Source organism: Zalophus californianus, chromosome X (assembly GCF_009762305.2).
Source record: "Zalophus californianus isolate mZalCal1 chromosome X, mZalCal1.pri.v2, whole genome shotgun sequence".
Lineage (NCBI taxonomy): Eukaryota > Metazoa > Chordata > Mammalia > Carnivora > Otariidae > Zalophus > Zalophus californianus.
In genome coordinates, this window is record NC_045612.1 from 120,542,546 (window position 1) to 120,559,611 (window position 17,066).

The window sequence follows — 17,066 nt, forward strand, 5'->3', positions numbered from 1 at the left end:
AGAAAGGAAGGAAGAAGAAAGAAAGAAAGAAAGAGTTAAAGGAGGGCACAAACATAGTTAACAGCCTATGAATAAGGGACCAGGCAGACCCTGACATTGTCTGTCCTACCTGGAACCACAGACCATTTTCCCAGCTTCCCTGTGGATGACACCTGCTCCATGCTCTTTCATCAATCGGGTCTCCTAGGTCTTCAAGGTAACTAGCAGAAACTGTGACTCATTCAATGACATTTCTGAACATCAGGCGATTTTACCCCATCTTAAATGCCATTAGCAATGTTTGGCATTGTTATTCTTTTCATGGCAGATCAGCACTCACAGTGAGGCCAGTTTTAAACGGGAACAGCAAAACTGTAGCTGGGTGATTTGGTGTCCAGCAGAAGACAGTGGGAGGGTAGGCCTGGAGCCTAGCTGGACTCTCCAAGAGCAAGAGAACAGAAGGGTGAAGGTCAAGGGGCTCTTGGCCAACACAGGTCTAAGTGGGGATATCGTACCTGAAGCATGAAGAACTAGATACAGCATATACTTTCCGGATTCTCCATCGGCAATTCCACAACCCTCACACGAGGTGTGCTGTTTCATCCAACCCTGCTACTTTAAATTTTTTTTAATATCTTGCTTTCTTTTTTAAGTAGGCTCCACTCCCAACATGGAGTCCAACGTGGGGCTTGAACTGATGACCCTGAGATCAAGACCTAGGCTGAGATCAAGAGTCAGACGCTAAACCGACTGAGCCACCCAGGAGCCCCTAGATTTATTATTATTTTTTTTAATTAAGGCAAAAAGCACTTTGGCCTGTGGATGAACTGGCACTTAGGACCATTTCCGTGAGAAACTGGGGAGCAAAAGTTTGTATTTGTGTTTTTTTAGTACTGATCCCTCTTTTTAATAGCAGTTCTATGCCAAAGTAAAACTTTGACAGCATAAGGACACTAAATTAATTTCAGTGAATTTTAATTTTCACTACACTTTAGTGAAATCTTAATTTTCTTTCTCCAGGGTACTCAATTTCTATATTATGTTTCTTTTTTTTTTAACTTTTTAAAAAAGATTTTATTTATTTATTTGACAGAGAGAGAGAGCACAAGCAGGGGGAGGGAGAGAGGGAGAAGCAGGCTCCTGGTTGAGCAGGGAACCCTATGCAGGGCTCGATCCCAGGACCCTGAGATTATGACTGAGCCGAAGGCAGACACTTCACGAAATGAGCCACCCAGGCACCCCATATATTATGCTTTCTTCTATGAAATTAATTCTATAGTATGCCCCCACAATCTCCCCAAAGATATATTCCCTTTCCAGTGTGCATCAGCAGTGAATCCTGCCAAAGAAACATCTGGTCAAACCTGGAAATCTGATTTTATAGTGAAGTACTCACGTATGGTATTCTCAAGAAAAGTACCTTAAGAATCCCTAAGATGTTATAAACTACTCATCAGAATTTGAGATATGTTTGGTGATCACATTAGTCTATTTTGCTGTGAAAATAATCATTGCCAAATGAAAATGTTAAGAAAAACAACTCTCAAATCTCATTTAGGGATGGCAGAGGACATGGGTAAATGCCCAATTATAATTCGCTCCATGGACAAACAGCTTCCAGTTGGTATCACAGTGTGTTCCTGAAAATTAAGTCACTAAGCAAACCTCCCTCCCAGAATAATATCACAAGGGACCTTTAGCACACCAAAAAAAAAAAAAAAAAAAAAAAAAAAAAAAATCCTTTTACGCCTTTTGTACCTACTATATTTAAAATTTTGAGCAGAAGGATAGAATTCATATATATAATAATAAAAAGACTAACACAAAATAAGCTTAAATATGCATACTCTGCCCAGTAAAAATTATTTTCTAAACTAAGTCCTACAAAATGAGCAGATTACACAAGGGGATCAGCATATTGATATTCATTATACATAGAACTGCAAAATGCAACTTGACTAGTGTGTGGGTTTTTGGGTCCTAAAATTAACATATCCATTTTAACCACCATTAAATAACTCAGTAGTACCTTTTTTTGTATTCTGATAATCTAGGAAAGTTTTCAAGGGAATGATTTGGATGTCTTAAGTCTCTGTAAAAACTGCCCAATGGTCTTTCTCTCTCAGTACATTTCCCGTTACTAAGCAGGCACTTTCAAATGCATCCCACTTTCCCTGGAGGTCCACCAAACAGAGAAAATAGTCAGTAAATGTGTGTTGGGGTGGTGCTTCTGGCCCCAGAAAGCATCACATCGCTTTTCCCCTCACTTCTCCATCCAGCTGCTGCTCCAAAGCACAGATGCCCAGCAATGACCCCAGGAAACAGGCGCTCATCTTTTTGGGTTATCCTTCCTCCTATTTAACTGTCAGCCAACCCTTTCCACGCTTCCCCAGTCAGGCTCTGCTGCCCTACTAAATACAAGTGGTGAAGTTACCACCACCTTTTCTCTATGGGACCTTGTTGGACCTGTGCCTTTCACAAAAACCAAAATCCAGGTACCCATGCTTCCCTCTACCTTCTCCATATTTTCCTGACAAAATTTAACACCGCAAGGGACCTACACTATGCCCCTCGAAATGCCCTTTATGCCATTCATGTCTGTTATGTTCAAAATTTTGAACAGAAGAATATATTCAAATACCTAGAGCATCATGTGATGGGACATAAAACTGCACATGCAGTCATCAAAGTCAAACACATAAAGATTCTAGAAAATGCTTATATCTTGTATGCATGAACATGCTATGACCACTATGATTCCAAAGTGTTTGTTTTCTTAATATATGCACATGACTTAAAAAAAAAAAGACTAAGAGGACAGACACCAAAATGTCACCAATGATTATGACTGAGCAGTGGAATTATGGGTAATGTGCTCTATTATTTGTTGGTTTATATTGTTTCCAAATTTGCTACAGTGTAATTATAAACTGAGTAAATTTTTAATAGTAATTTTATAGCTGTTAAACAGAAAACAGACATGACCCTTAACAACTTCGCCTAGATTTTGGAAGGTGGCTAATGTATAACAGAATCCATTCAAATTTCCCTCACAATCCAAGAAATCTGTTACTAGGTTAGTCAAAACTGGACTCTACAAGGACTAACATCAGAGTAGCTCTTGTGAAAAGTGCTATGACAAGAGCATATCTGACGGTGAATGTCATGATCTCCTATAAGAAGAGTACGAGGAGCTTGTTCTTGCTCTTGTTTGCAGAATGTGAAGCTTGAAACTGGAAAGAGAGGCCTATAATGAAAATTACTGAGTGTCAGCGGCTGGAATGATTATACTTTGTATTACCACCACCGAACTGTAATAAACCTGAAACTGACACATCTCAGTTTCTTAGAATTTCACTGTTTTTGTGAGGCACGCAAAAGAATACATGGTATAAAAGACGATGTCTTTCTGTGCCAGGTGGGAGGTAGAGAAGGATGAGTATTAGTGATCACTTGGGGCGGTTGGGGAGCAACTAAAAGGACTCTCTTGACATTTCACAATACCTTGAATACCAGGCTACAATCCAAGAGACCAGAATGGCATTCCTGTTTGGTTATAGCAAGCTGTGTGATCTTGTTCAAGTTACATAATCTCCCTGATGTCTCAATTTCCTCTTCCATAACCTTACCTATTGGAGAAAATTCCTGTTAAGTCTCAAAAAAAGACTAAGTGACAAATAGTAACGCTATAAATGATCTCTTATTTTTTTACTGATCAGGCATTTCATTTAACAAGCTCCTCTTCTAAAATGCAGTATGTTCAGGGGTGCCTGCGGGGCTCAGTCAGTTGAGCCTCTGGCTCGTAATTTCAGCTCAGGTCATGATCTCCTGGGTGATCTCCAGCCCCAGGGTGGGCTCCAGGCTTGGCGGGGGGGATTATCTGCTTGAGTTCTCTCCCTCTGCTCCTCCCCCAGTTCACGCTCGCTTGCTCTCTCTCAAATAAATAAATCTTTCTGGGGCACCTGGGTGGCTCGGTCGTTAAACGTCTGCCTTCGGCTGGGGTCATGATCCCAGCGTCCTGGGATCGAGCCCTGCATTGGGCTCCCTGCTCGGCGGGAGGCCTGCTTCTCCCTCTCCCACTCCCCCTGCTTGTGTTCCCTCTCTCGCTGTGTCTCTCTCTGTCAAATAAATAAATACAATCTTTAAAAATAAATAAACAAACAAACAAATCTTTTTAAAAATACAATAGGGGCACCTGGGTGGCTCAGTTGGTTAAACGTCTGCCTTCGGCTCAGGGCATGATCCCGGGGTCCTGGGATCGAGCCCCGCATCAGGCTCCCTGCTCAGCGGGGAGCCTGCTTCTCCCTCTCCTCCCAGCTTGTGCTCCTCTCTCATGATCTCTGTTGCTATCTCTCAAATAAATAAATAAAATCTTTAAAAAAATAAAATGCAGTATGTTGGTCTGAGTTCAGCCCATGACACATTCATGTAACAGTGTGAACCACTTTAAACAGGTGACAAATCACACCATTTTCCATGTGGGTCGCGGCTTAGCAGGGAAAGAGCAAGGATTTTGGAGCATGGGTGTTCCATAGGAGGGCACTGGGGGATGGGTCGCCAGTGTGATGAGTTCAGAACTCCAGAAGGTAGCGTGGAGTACCCCGGTGACTGGAAGCCATTAGAGAAGAAGTTCTCAACCAGGAAGGATTTTACTCCTCTTCCCCAGGGAACATCTAACAAGGTCTGGAGACATTTTTGGTTGTCATCAACTGGGAGAGGATCCTACTGACATCTGGTAGGTAGAAGCCAGGGATGCTGCTAAACAGCCTGCCATACACAGGAGAGCCGCTACGACAAAGAGCAAGCCTGCCCTAAATGTCACTAGTGCTGAGGTTGAAAACCCCTGCTTTGGAGATAAGGAAGTTGGGAAAGAAAGAGTGAGGCAGGAAAAATCAAATTTTACCTCCTCTGCAAATCCCCTTAAGAGTCCAGTTGGCACTAACTGCTGGTCCTTTAGACCAAAAACTTTTCTCCTAGACTTATGAGTTGCCAACACTTCTAGTTTTAAATCACAGACTTAGGGTGATAGAAATCTGGTATCTCAATTTTTTATCTCCTCCTTTTAAAATTATAAGAACCCCATCTGTTGGCAGATGTAATGGTACTCTATGGCCATCACATTAATGGAAAGTGAGACCGTAATTTTAAGGTGTCCAGGAAAGATTGTACTAAAATGTGATCAGAAGAAAAAAATTCTAAACTGACTCAGGAATCTCATGCAATATGCATCGCCTTTTGTCTGCACTATTTCTTATCAATAGGAAAAAAAAGAACAGAAATCAAGAATCATGCAAAGAAAAATATGGCTTTTTCCAATGACTCTAAGTGGTTTAGCAGCATTATTAGAGAATGTGAAAAATATACCCTTAAAAATAACCTCATAGCCAGTCTTCCTCCAATTTGAAGGAAGTGAACACCAAAAAGCCCGGGGAAAATAAAGGGCTCACCTTGGACTTCACAGTGGCTCCGTAGCAGGTCACTGTACCCTGGACCATTGGTGAAGAAATGATGCTAGGAGCTGAATAATCCTACAAGTGTTTTTCTACTGCCTAGGCATTTTGTCTGCTAAGAGGTAGAGAAACGTAACCTTCACAGATCCAAAGATGGTGGGGGATTGAAACTCTTCATTTCAGTCAAGTGAATGCAGAGTCGGCTTTTAGAAAAAGGAGGACTGGTCACCTCATTTTGATGCAATGTGAACAAGACTTCTCTTTTAACAGAGCAGCAATCAGACTGTGAAGCCTTCTTTTCAGTACCCCCGTGGGGTCCAGGTTTCAGTGATTCCAAGGAAATGAATCACAAGCCACAATCGAGAGCTGTCAAAACATTTGTTTGCAAAGCCCAAGGGGAAAAGAACAATGATGGCGTCTCTGGCTGGATCAGAAGGTACTGGAACTGTATTTCTGTCCAGGCAACTCCGTAGCAATCCAGCCATGGTGACTGTATCTGGACATACTCTATGGGATGGAGCTGAGAACCCGGGGATAGGAAAGATTGGTGTGTGAGCAAGGAGACAAGATTGGGAAGAGAAACTGAGTAGGCCATGTCAATTACTACTGCTCAGGGTGAAGATGTAATAAACATCTGGCAGTTAACAAAAGACCTACTGGCACTTCTCAACCCTTGGGTTCTCTTCCCCCTTGACAAGAAACTTACGGGCTTAATGAACCTCAGGGCAGGTCACAGACACAGTCCTTTAGTGAGGGAAGAATCCCAACCCACTGTTTTCCCTGCTTCATTATCTCGGGACACGGTTACATTAAAAGGCAGGCAGGGTCAGATTAAAGGGTGGTTCAGCCACGAACCACCTCCCCATGCACAGGAGTGCCTTCCCTATTCTGTGCAGGCTCATCCTCAACATGGGCCAGTGTGGGCACGAGCAGGAATGGAGCTCCCCATACTACACGTCTACGGATGTAAAAGTTCCAAACTGAGCTAATAATCTGTTAAATCAAGTACGTGTTTTATGCTCCTAATTTGACAAATGTACTCTGATAACAACATGCAAGACAGTTTCAAATTTATAACTTGCAGACTCCTCAGAGTGCCATCCCACAGTGTGGTGTCAAGGAGACAGCACTCACAGGGGCTGCATTCCATGTCTCTTCCCCACTCATGCTCAGGCTCACACTTGAGCCACACACCTCACCTCTGTCCTTATCTTTGCCATCAGCCACATCTGACCATTCCTCGGTGGGGCCTTACCCTTCAGAGCCTGGAAGCAGGCTCAGGACTGTTGGGGCAAGGAATTCTAAGGTCCCAGATATCCATAACATGGTCTAAAACAGAAGCTGGTCAATTTGTTCTGTAAAGAGCCTATTTTTTGAGCCAATACTTTAGGCTTTACAGGCCATATTCTCTGCCACAGCTACTGAACTCTGCATCGAATGCAGTCATAGGGAATATATAAATGAATGACTGTGGCTGTGTTCCCCAGAAAACTTTTATCTATAAACATAGGCTATGTGCCAGTTTGCTGGTGCCTGTGTAGGAGTCAGTAGGGTATGGGCTAAGGAAGACACAGCCCCTTGGACCTGCATATTCCCTGAAGCACGCAAAGCGGAGCACCTAGAGGAGAACCAGAGTGGGCCCTCTAGAACTGTCCAACACTGGAGCCACGAGCCACACGTGGCAATGGAACACTTAAAATGTGGTGGCTGGCCAAATTGAGATGGACTCCACGTGCAAAATACTCACAAGATTTCAAAAAGTAAGGCTCAGTCGTTAAGCGTCTGCCTTCGGCTCAGGTCATGATCCCAGGGTCCTGGGATCGAGCCCAACATCGGGCTCTCCGCTCCATGGGAAGCCTGCTTCTCCCTCTCCCACTCCCCCTGCTTGTGTTCCCTCACTTGCTGTGTCTCTCTCTGTCAAATAAATAAATAAAATCTTTAAAAAAACCCAAAACTGCCATTAAAAAAAAAAAAAGTAATGGACATGCCCAAAGGTCTGTAGCTGGGCAATACTGAGTTGCTAACCCACACACGCCTCCGCCTCCCACCCTTCATGCAACTGTGATTTTTTTCAAAACCCTCCAAGAACTCTTACAGACCCAACGTTGACCGCACAAAAGTGACCCACCTGGACAAGATCTGAGTCAGTCCTGCTCCAATTTGAATCGAAAACAGATAAATCTCCAGAATATAATAAATTAAAGACCAAGTCCGTACACCACCGTTGGTGTAACTGATAAATCATTGTAATTTCTCTTGTTGCCAGCTTTTTAAAAGTTATTTCTGATCTCAGAAAATTCCCAGGAACCCCAAAAAATTAAGTATCCTCTTGGGTTTTATTATGAAAGTTCTCCCTTTAGAAATATAAAACTCTGATGGCTGTATTCGTGTTGTCTCTTTCTTCTGTCTTAAAAGAAAAATCTGGCTGATCACAGTCTTTGAATTTATAGGACCTTCTACTCTCACATGAAATTTATACTCCAGTGAAACATTACCCTTTGGGAAGGTGCCCATTTGACAATAATTCACAAACATCAGCAGGCGCAATCAGACCAAAACGAAAGACGACAGGATCCAGAAAAATAAAACTTTGCTTTGATCGATATTTCAAACACCTACTGCATGACTAGTTCAGTAAATACACAAATGAGCCTGTCAAACCCAACTCAATTATTGGACACCCCTGCTGTTTTCATCACATTGCTCATCTTGATCTAAAAAAAAAAAGAAGAAAAAAAGAAAAAAAAATCTAAAAACAAAAACCAAACAATCTGTCTTTCATTTTGTGAGTATGTGCATTGAGGAAACGAAGTGTGACGAGCTGAAATAATGACAGTGTAGACAGGGGAAAGGAAAGAGCTCAAGCATTTATAAAAACTTAAAATCAGGTGAAGTCAGAGTTGAGGCCAGGGTTCGATAATCAGTCTAAAAAAAAATTTTTTTTTTCATATAAAATGGCAGACATTGACTGTTGTCCAGTAATATCTGTGTTCTCTCTTCTACAGCACTTTGCTAGACCTCATTTACCAGCCTCCCTTGCACGGACAGGGGACACATTTGTGTTGGGGCCAATCGCGTTGGCAGAGTCACGTGCTATATTCGCCCTGAAACCTCTAGCAAGATCCACCAGGTTCACTCTCTCTTCTCTCCCCAGTGGGGATACTATGAGACCCCAGAAGATGATCAAGTCTTTACACCAAGAGTGGCCAAGCTTTTTCTATAAAGGGCAGACAGAACATATTTAGACGTTGCAGGCCACATGGTCTCCGTCATAAATACTCAACCTGCCATCATAGAATGAAAGCAGCCACAGACCATAGGTAAACAAATGGGCATGGCTATGTGCCCACCAAACCATGAATGATGGACACAGAAACTTGAGTTGCATATAATTTTCATGTGTCACAGCATGCCTGGGGGTGGCTCAGTCGTTTAAGCGTCTGCCTTCGGCTCAGGTCATGATCCCGGGGTCCTGGGATTGAGCCCCGCAATAAGGCTCCTTGCTCAGTGGGGAGCCTGCTTCTCCCTCTACCTGCAGCTCCCCCGGCTTGTGCTGTCTCTCTCAAATAAATAAATAAAATCTTAAAAAAAAAATCTTCATGTGTCAGAAGATATTATTCTTTTGCTATTTTTAAACCATTTAAACATCAGAAAAATGTAAAAACTGTGCTTAGCCCAGAGGCCATAGTTGGCCCTGCTAGACTCGAAGATCAGGCAGGAGTCCCTGTAAGACCGGGCGGAGACTTCTCTGCCAACCCCACAGCCCCGCCATTGGACAATGACAGGAATAAGAAACAGGTTTTCTTGTGGGAGGTCTCTGAGCCTGTTGGAATACCCTGCCTAATTCGTAAGTAATTGCAGAATCTTGACCATGGTGAAAAGAACAGATACCATACAAGCTGTTTCAGAAGAGAATAAAGGCTTCCCTTGGAGTAACACGCATGTCCCCATCCGGGTCCTTGTGCCAAACTTCAACATCCAGATTTTCCTGAAGATAAAGCCTGTTCACAATTTTTACGCAGGCAGTTGCTTTTTTTATTTGTCTCCTGCCTCTTTCCCCTCCCCTTTTTAACATGTGGCAAGGATAATCTGATAGGACACCTCCCCCAAGTGTTTTTGAGACAATTCCTACCAGTGACCAATTTCTAAACAATAGATACCTGAGAACAGAGAAGGTACAATTGCATTCTTGGCAATGGTGTCAATTCTGACCTACCATGATATACGGATGGCACATAATTCAGTTACAATGACATACAAATAAGTCAATTTCTTTTCTGCAAAAGAGACCGTTTCATGCAATTTGGAAAATCCTCTTCCTAAAAGCATTATTCCACCACCCAAAAACTACTCAAAAAAGACACTGTAATTAAGTCCTCTAACATTCCTGATTTTACAGTCTATAACTGCGCAGCTCGTTAAAGGAATATTTAAGGACAGTAAAGGTGGACAGAAAAGATTAATAAAAATATTTATGGTGAGTCTGAAGGCTACAGACTATATCATCTGAGAGCATACACATGGTTTTCCTAAGAGGAATTCTTTTATGGAAATGTGAATGATTCTATTATACTGATTTTTTTAATATGTAAACTTTCTCTATTTGAGAGGTAAAGAGATATAAAAGTAACTTTAGGATGATAAAGTACAAATATATCATGGCCAAATAGTGATCATACTTTTAAATTATGTACTGTGACAGATAATAAAGGACACTTAACCTTTTTGGAAAAATTTTATCCACAGTTTAGAGCAGACTACAGATCACTTTTTTTCTAAGGCCTAAACTTGGGGTGTCTGGGTGGCTCAGTTAGTTAAGCATCCAACTCTTGATTTCAGCTCAGGTCATGATCTCAGGGTTCTGGGATCAAGCCCCACAAGGGCTTCGTGCTCAGCCTGGAGTCTGCTTGAGATTCTCCCTCTCTCTCTCTGCCCCTCCCCCTGCTCGGACTCTCTCTCTCTCTCTCTCTCTCTCTCTCTCTCTCTCTCTCTTTCTAGAATAAATAAAATCTTTAAAAAATTAAATTAAATTAAATTAAATTAAAGGGCTAAACTTGGGGGGGGCCTGGCTGGCTCAGTCAATGGAGCACAGCCACTCTTGAATTCCAGGTCGTGAGTTTGAACCCCACATTGGGCACAGAGCCTGCTTAAAAAAAGGCCTAACCTTGTATTGCTAGGGTTGGCAAGTTGGGTTTTTTTTGTTTGTTTGTTTGTTTTTAAAGGCTATAGGGTAAATACTTTTAGCCTTGTGGGCCACTGTATCTCTGTGGCAGCTACGGGACTCTGCTGTTACTAGGCAAAAGCAAGCACAGGCAGTATATAATGTGTGCCTATGGCTGTGACCCAGTAGAACTTGCTTTACAAAAACGGGCTCCTGCCCTTGCTATCGTTTGTCAACTCTTGTACTGATTCCCAGTGGTAACCTCAAAGACTATATTAAAAGAGTAGTTGCCCCACCTCTCATACCATTGGTATTTCAGAAGAAAATCCTACGGACCATAAATATTAGGAAATACATAATGATATACTTTCACTGTCTCACCAGTTTCTGGAAATTTTGGTCAAGTCATTACTCCTCTGCAAAAACAGACTTTCAAAAAGATTTTTCAAAAACAGGAGAATGGTGGGGCGCCTGGGTGGCTCAGATGGTTAAGCGTCTGCCTTCAGGTCAGGGCATGATGTCAGGGTCCGGGGATCAAGCCCCGTATCAGGCTCCTGGCTCAGCAAGGAGTCTGCTTCTCCCTCTCCCTCTGCCTCTCTCCCCTGCTCATATTCTCTCTCTCGCTCTCTCTCTCTCTCTCTCTCTCTGTCACATGAATAAAAAAAAATTAAAAAACAAACAAACAAAAAACCAGGAGAATGGTTTTTCCCTCTTGATTTTAATTTTAAGAGTAAATGATGTCTTGATTCAACTATCAATTTACAGGAAATACAAAGAACAAATAAACTTGGTAAGCCCTGCCATGGAATTGCATCAGCAAACTCCAGAATGAGTAGAAATTCTACAGGATAAATGACCCAGTTTCTTAAAAACAAAAAGCACACATTATAAGGAAAAAAGAGAGAGATGGGGAAACCTATAGATTAAAAGAAACTTCAGAGGCATATCAATCACCTATAATGGGTATACCTTATTTGGATTCTCATTCAAATGAAAAAGTTACAAAAAAATATTTGAAACAATTCTATTTAGAAACAAACAAACAAAAACCAAGAGGACTGTTGAGAACTACTAGATCAGGGTAAGTAAAAAACATCAAGGAGAAAGCAGTAGTAGAAAATATTTTATGGAAAATTTTCCAGAAATCCTCAAGGTTAGTATCTAAATGTAGCCTCTTTTGGAATTTATCAAGTATGAAACTCATAATACAAAAAGTACATAAAATATGTTGGCACCAAGAATTGAAATAGAATTTAATTGGCAATGTCTTCATAAACCTCCCTCCCCATAAATATGGAAGATATTTGTTCAAATGCTAACAGCACTCCTAAAACAGAGCAAGACTGATTGCCAAAATCAAATATGGCATGAAATGATCCTTTTCTGGCAGACATTTCATTTATGATCAGGATGAATGGAGCATGTCTGAACACACCGCTTCATCTATTTTTTGACACAGCTGCAAAGCAAATACGAAAAACAGAACATATGCTAAAAAACTCCGATCTATACATTGGGAAAATGATGCAAAAATATATTTCTTAGATGTAAAGACAAACTTCTAAAAATAATTTTTATTCTATCAGTCTACTATTATTAGAAGAAAAACTCTACCTAAGAAATGTCCACATATATATTCATTTTAGGAAATAAATTTAAACCCTTGTTCTTCTTTTGTGTAGATCGAGATTTCTCAGCCTCAGCACTATTCACATTTGGGGCCAGGTAATTCTTTGTTGTGGGGCTGCCCTGCCCTGTGTATCGTGGGATGTGTACTAGCATCCCTGGCCTTTACTTTCTAGATGCCAGGAGCAATACCCTTGTGCCCATTGTCACAACCCAAAAGGTCTCCAGGAATGGCCAAGTGTGGCCATTCTAACAACCAAGAGAAGTAAATATCCGTTAACACGGCAATAAGCTAGGACCTACAGACTTACAGAAACAGATGAGATTTCCTAAGCCATGACCATGACAAGGTAATGGTCTTCAGATTTCTTTTTTTTTTTTTTTCAAAGATTTCATTTATTTATTTGACAGAGAGAGACACACAGCGAGAGAGGGAACACAGCAGCGGGGGCAGCAGAGGGAGAGGGAGAAGCAGGCTTCCCGTCGAGCAGCGAGCCCGACGCAGGCTCGACGCCGGCCCGATCCCAGGACCCTGGGATCATGACCTGAGCCGAAGGCCAGACGCTTAACAACTGAGCCACCCAGGCGCCCCTGGTCTTCAGATTTCTAACGTATATATCATCTAAGCTCGTTGCCAAGCATTCTTTCCGATCAGATTGGTACATATTTAATTTGGGAGTTATTTCAGGCTCCAGCAGTACCAGTCAGTAAAAACCAAAACTTCCTCAAAAATGTGGATTTCATTTCATTTACAGAAAAACATATCGGCAAGACAAGGGCAGCGTCTCAAATGCATTTCAGGAAAAAAAAAAAAAACTCATAAAGTACCCAAGAAGATGACTGGAAATGCTCCTTTTCCTTTATTTTACTTTTTCTCATTTCTTAAAAACTATTTGCTCAGGGGTGTCTGGGTGGCTCAGCCAGTTAAGTGTCTGACTCTTAATCTTGGCTCAGGTTATGATCTCAAGCCCCGTGTCAGGGCTCCACACTCAGGGGGAGGTCGGCTTGAGACGCACTCTCCCTCTGCCCCTCCCCCCACAAGGGCTCATGCGGCTCTCTCTCTAAAATAAAAATGAATAAATCTGTAAAAAATATATATATTTGCTTAGGATTCAGGATATTTTTTTAAGATTTTATTTTTAAGTAATCTCTACACCCAATGTGCAGCTCAAACCTACAACCAAGATCGAGTCCCACACTCCACCTCAGCCAGCCAGGTACCCCAGGATTCATGATTTATATTTAAAGCACTTTTCCAATGAAATTATTTCAAATAATATATGTTATTTCAAATAATATATAAATTATTATATATAATATGTAAATTATACACAAATATATAAAGTAACAATTCCAATGAAATAATTTCTTCTTTGCAAATTTTTCATTGTTTTCTTAACCTCACTGTATCATTTTTATAGTAGGATTATAAAAGTATACATACATGAGTTGTGGATACATGCTTGTATGTTGTATCATTCTTCAGACTTGAACCACATTTTAAAAATATCTTTACTGAGTTATTTAAATAAAAGAATTTAAAAAAAATATGTACACATCTACTCTTAGTGCCATAGTTTTTGGCACTTACTGATGGCATAGTTTTTCTTGTTTGTCTATATCTGATAAAAAGCCATGGTCCTTCTATGACCCTACTCTGACTTTCAAATATTATGTGTTCAGTAATGGCTCTAGATGAAATACAATACTGGATAAAAAGAACAATACTGAATACTGGATATAAAATACTACACTGAAATCTAAACACTGTCCTTTAATTTATACTTACTTTCATAATTACTGATGGTTTAATCTTCTAAAGCAGCTTAACAGTACTAGTTAAGTCATTAGCTATGCATGCCAAAAATTTTTTCCCTTTTTTCTGGTATAGAGAAAGCATGAATCTTAATATCTAAAAAAAGTCTTAGAGAGCGAGAGTCAGAATCTGTTTAGAAACCCAGGGTGAGAAGTTTCTCCGGGCCACATGGGTAGGGAATTGGCTGGTGGGGATTTGGAGATACTACCAATGGACACCTGGAAGGATGTTCAACCTCCAAAGCAACAGCCAATGATACAGGTGCAGAGAATGTCACACGAGAAATGAAATAAAATCCAGGGATCCAATCATATGCAGAGGTGTGTATGCAGAATTATGTACTTTTAAGGACTAAAAGATTGGTGGTTTTCGATGCTCGATGAAATATAGAATTCAGAGGATTATCTTCGCTTGTATTTGGATTTGCTGTTAATGTTGTATAGCTTTTAAAAAAAATAAAGATTTTATTTATTTACCTGTAAGAGAGAGAGAGCACAGAGGGAGAGGGAGAAGCAGACCCCCAGTGAGCAGGGATCCAGATGCAGGGCTCTATCCCAGGACCCGGAGCGGAAGGCAGATGCTTAACTGACTGAGCCACCCAGGCACCCAATATTGTATAGCTTTTTTTTTTCTTTAAGATTTTATTTATTTATTTTAGGGAGAGAGGGGAGGGACAGCGGGAGAGAGAGAACCTCAAGCAGATTCCACGATGAGCCTGCAGCCTGATGCAGGGCTTGATCTCCCGACCCCGAGATCATGACCTAGGTGGAAATCAAGAGTCGGACACCTAACGGACTGAGCTACCCAGGCACCCCTATTGTACAGCTTCTGATTTGTGTGCTTATCTTTATGATTACAACTACACACCCATGATTTCATTTTAAAATCCATCTTGTATTTAGCATCTATTAATAGTTTATATAAAGGAAACGCTTTTGCTCAATTAAAAAAAATTTAAATAAAAATAAAGAAGTTTAGTTACCTGATGGTCAAAAACCAGATTACCTAAAATCTTCAGTAACCCTGGCCCCTCTTTTGGTGGAAGGTCTCTCTTCCCACAGCAAAGGCATGGGGAAAGTCAGCTGCTATTAACTACAATTAAATTTAGTCTGTAAAAGGAGAGAAAATTTCATCCTCTCTTTTCTCCTTGCTTTACCCGAATTTGTCCTTTAAGTCAGAACATATTATTTCATTCTCAAAGCCATTACCATCCTTATCGTCCCAAAGGGATGTGTAGCACCGAGCACATTTGGTCTCTCAATGGTCACCATTTGATGAGCTCACTAAATTCCACACTCTGATGCTGCACCCCCTTCCCAGCTTCCATTGTAGGGGAGGACAGTGTTTGCAGATGGAATGGTAATATGGGGATGTTAAAAGAACCCATTCAAACTCATCCTATGTGTTATTAAGCCTGGTGTTTAGCACAGAGCACACAAAGGAAGAATGAATGTGTGAATCACAAGGAAATAATCAAAATCAGATAAAACCAGGGCAAGTTACTCTGCAGATGACATTTCAAACAATAGGGATGAATTCCCAGGAATTTGATTAAAACTAAATGGAGAGGTTGGTTTTATTGCTGGTTTCTAGATCTTCCCCAAGCAGTGTCCAATCCATTAGCAAGTTGTTAACATGTTTTGTGTTTGTTTTTTTCTTCTCTTCCCAACTTTGTAATTGCTACTCCATTGCTTGGTCTGGTTTTCTAACACCCAATCCCACTGCTCCTAAAAGTGTTTTATATATATATAATTGCATTTTAAATTAAAGTGAATTATTTTAATTTTGTTTTGGATATTTCTTAACACCCCTGGAGATGGCTGGCAACATTCCAGGAGGCTGCAAATCAGAGTCACCAAAAAGTGCAGTAGGAGTAAAACCAATTGTGTTGAGTAGAGTCATCTCTCAGTGGTATTTATGCACCTGTCTGCTCAAGCCAGAGCAAATGCATAACAACCTACTATATAACTTGTCTCGAACACTGGGTCATTTCTCACCTTCAGAACTGACTTTGGCTCATTTTGTAATTAATCTGTACTTCGAAGGTTCTAATGTAAGTTTTATATTGTAAAATGCCAACACAGCAATCTATTTTTAGCATGGTGCTCACACTCTGTCTCTTTACATGCACACATACACCCTCACATTCAGCCCTAATGTTAAAAGTATTCTCTGCCTAGCTCAGCTAGCTATGAAATCTACCAGTCCATTCTTGCTCATAACTGATCCTTTTGCTGAACCCCATGGGGCCATTTACAAACTTAAATAAGGGAAGCACATATGTGCAGGAGACAGCTAAGAAATAAATTAGCCAAGTATTTCATTTCCCACTGGATTATGCAGAAGGAGAAAAATCAGAAGATAGTCCCTTGGAAGAGGCAATTTAATCCACCAAATATTTGAATAGTTGCTACAGTTCAAGAACTGTGTAAGCTATGTAGCAATGCAAAATGAATACAGCACAAGTCTTGCCTTCAAGAAGTTTCCCTGCCTTGTCTACGTGGCCCACAGTTGGCTCTCTCCATTTCCAAATCTACCCCTGATCCTGGTCCTACTCTACCTGGCTCCAACCACTGACTGCCTTCCCTGGAAGTTTCAGTAAAACCACACTGCTTACAGGTGCAAACCAACTGCACACACTTGAACCTGGACTTCCCATTCAGTAACTTCACTGTTCACTCCCACTCATCACAGTGACCTCTGTGTCTCAGTCCTGAACTACAGTAGGAATAAATAATGGCTTTTGAAAAAAATGAAAGAAAAGAATCCCATGGTGGGACATGGTTAGGGCTATGGTTATAAAAAAAAAAAAGACCAAATCAGAGTTTCGGAAGCTTCAAACATAGCTCTCCAAATAGGTAGGGTTGCCAGATAAAATAGAGGATACCCAGTTAAATTTGAATCTCAGATAACCAATGAATATATTTTAGTATATCGCAAATACTGCATGAGACATATTCCTACTAAAAAGAGCTGTTGTTTACCTGAAATTCAAATTTAACTGAGCATCGTTCGTATTTTTACTTGTTAAATA

The 17,066-nt window shown here is 40.9% G+C and overlaps 1 protein-coding gene and 1 pseudogene across 3 annotated transcripts in view; one reads left to right on the forward strand and one right to left on the reverse strand.

The window, feature by feature from the left end:
- Positions 1-17,066, reverse strand: part of FRMPD4 (FERM and PDZ domain containing 4) — a 551,594-nt gene that overhangs the window by 439,619 nt on the left and 94,909 nt on the right. The window lies entirely within an intron of this gene.
- LOC113931320 lies at positions 14,243-14,415 on the forward strand (annotated as a pseudogene).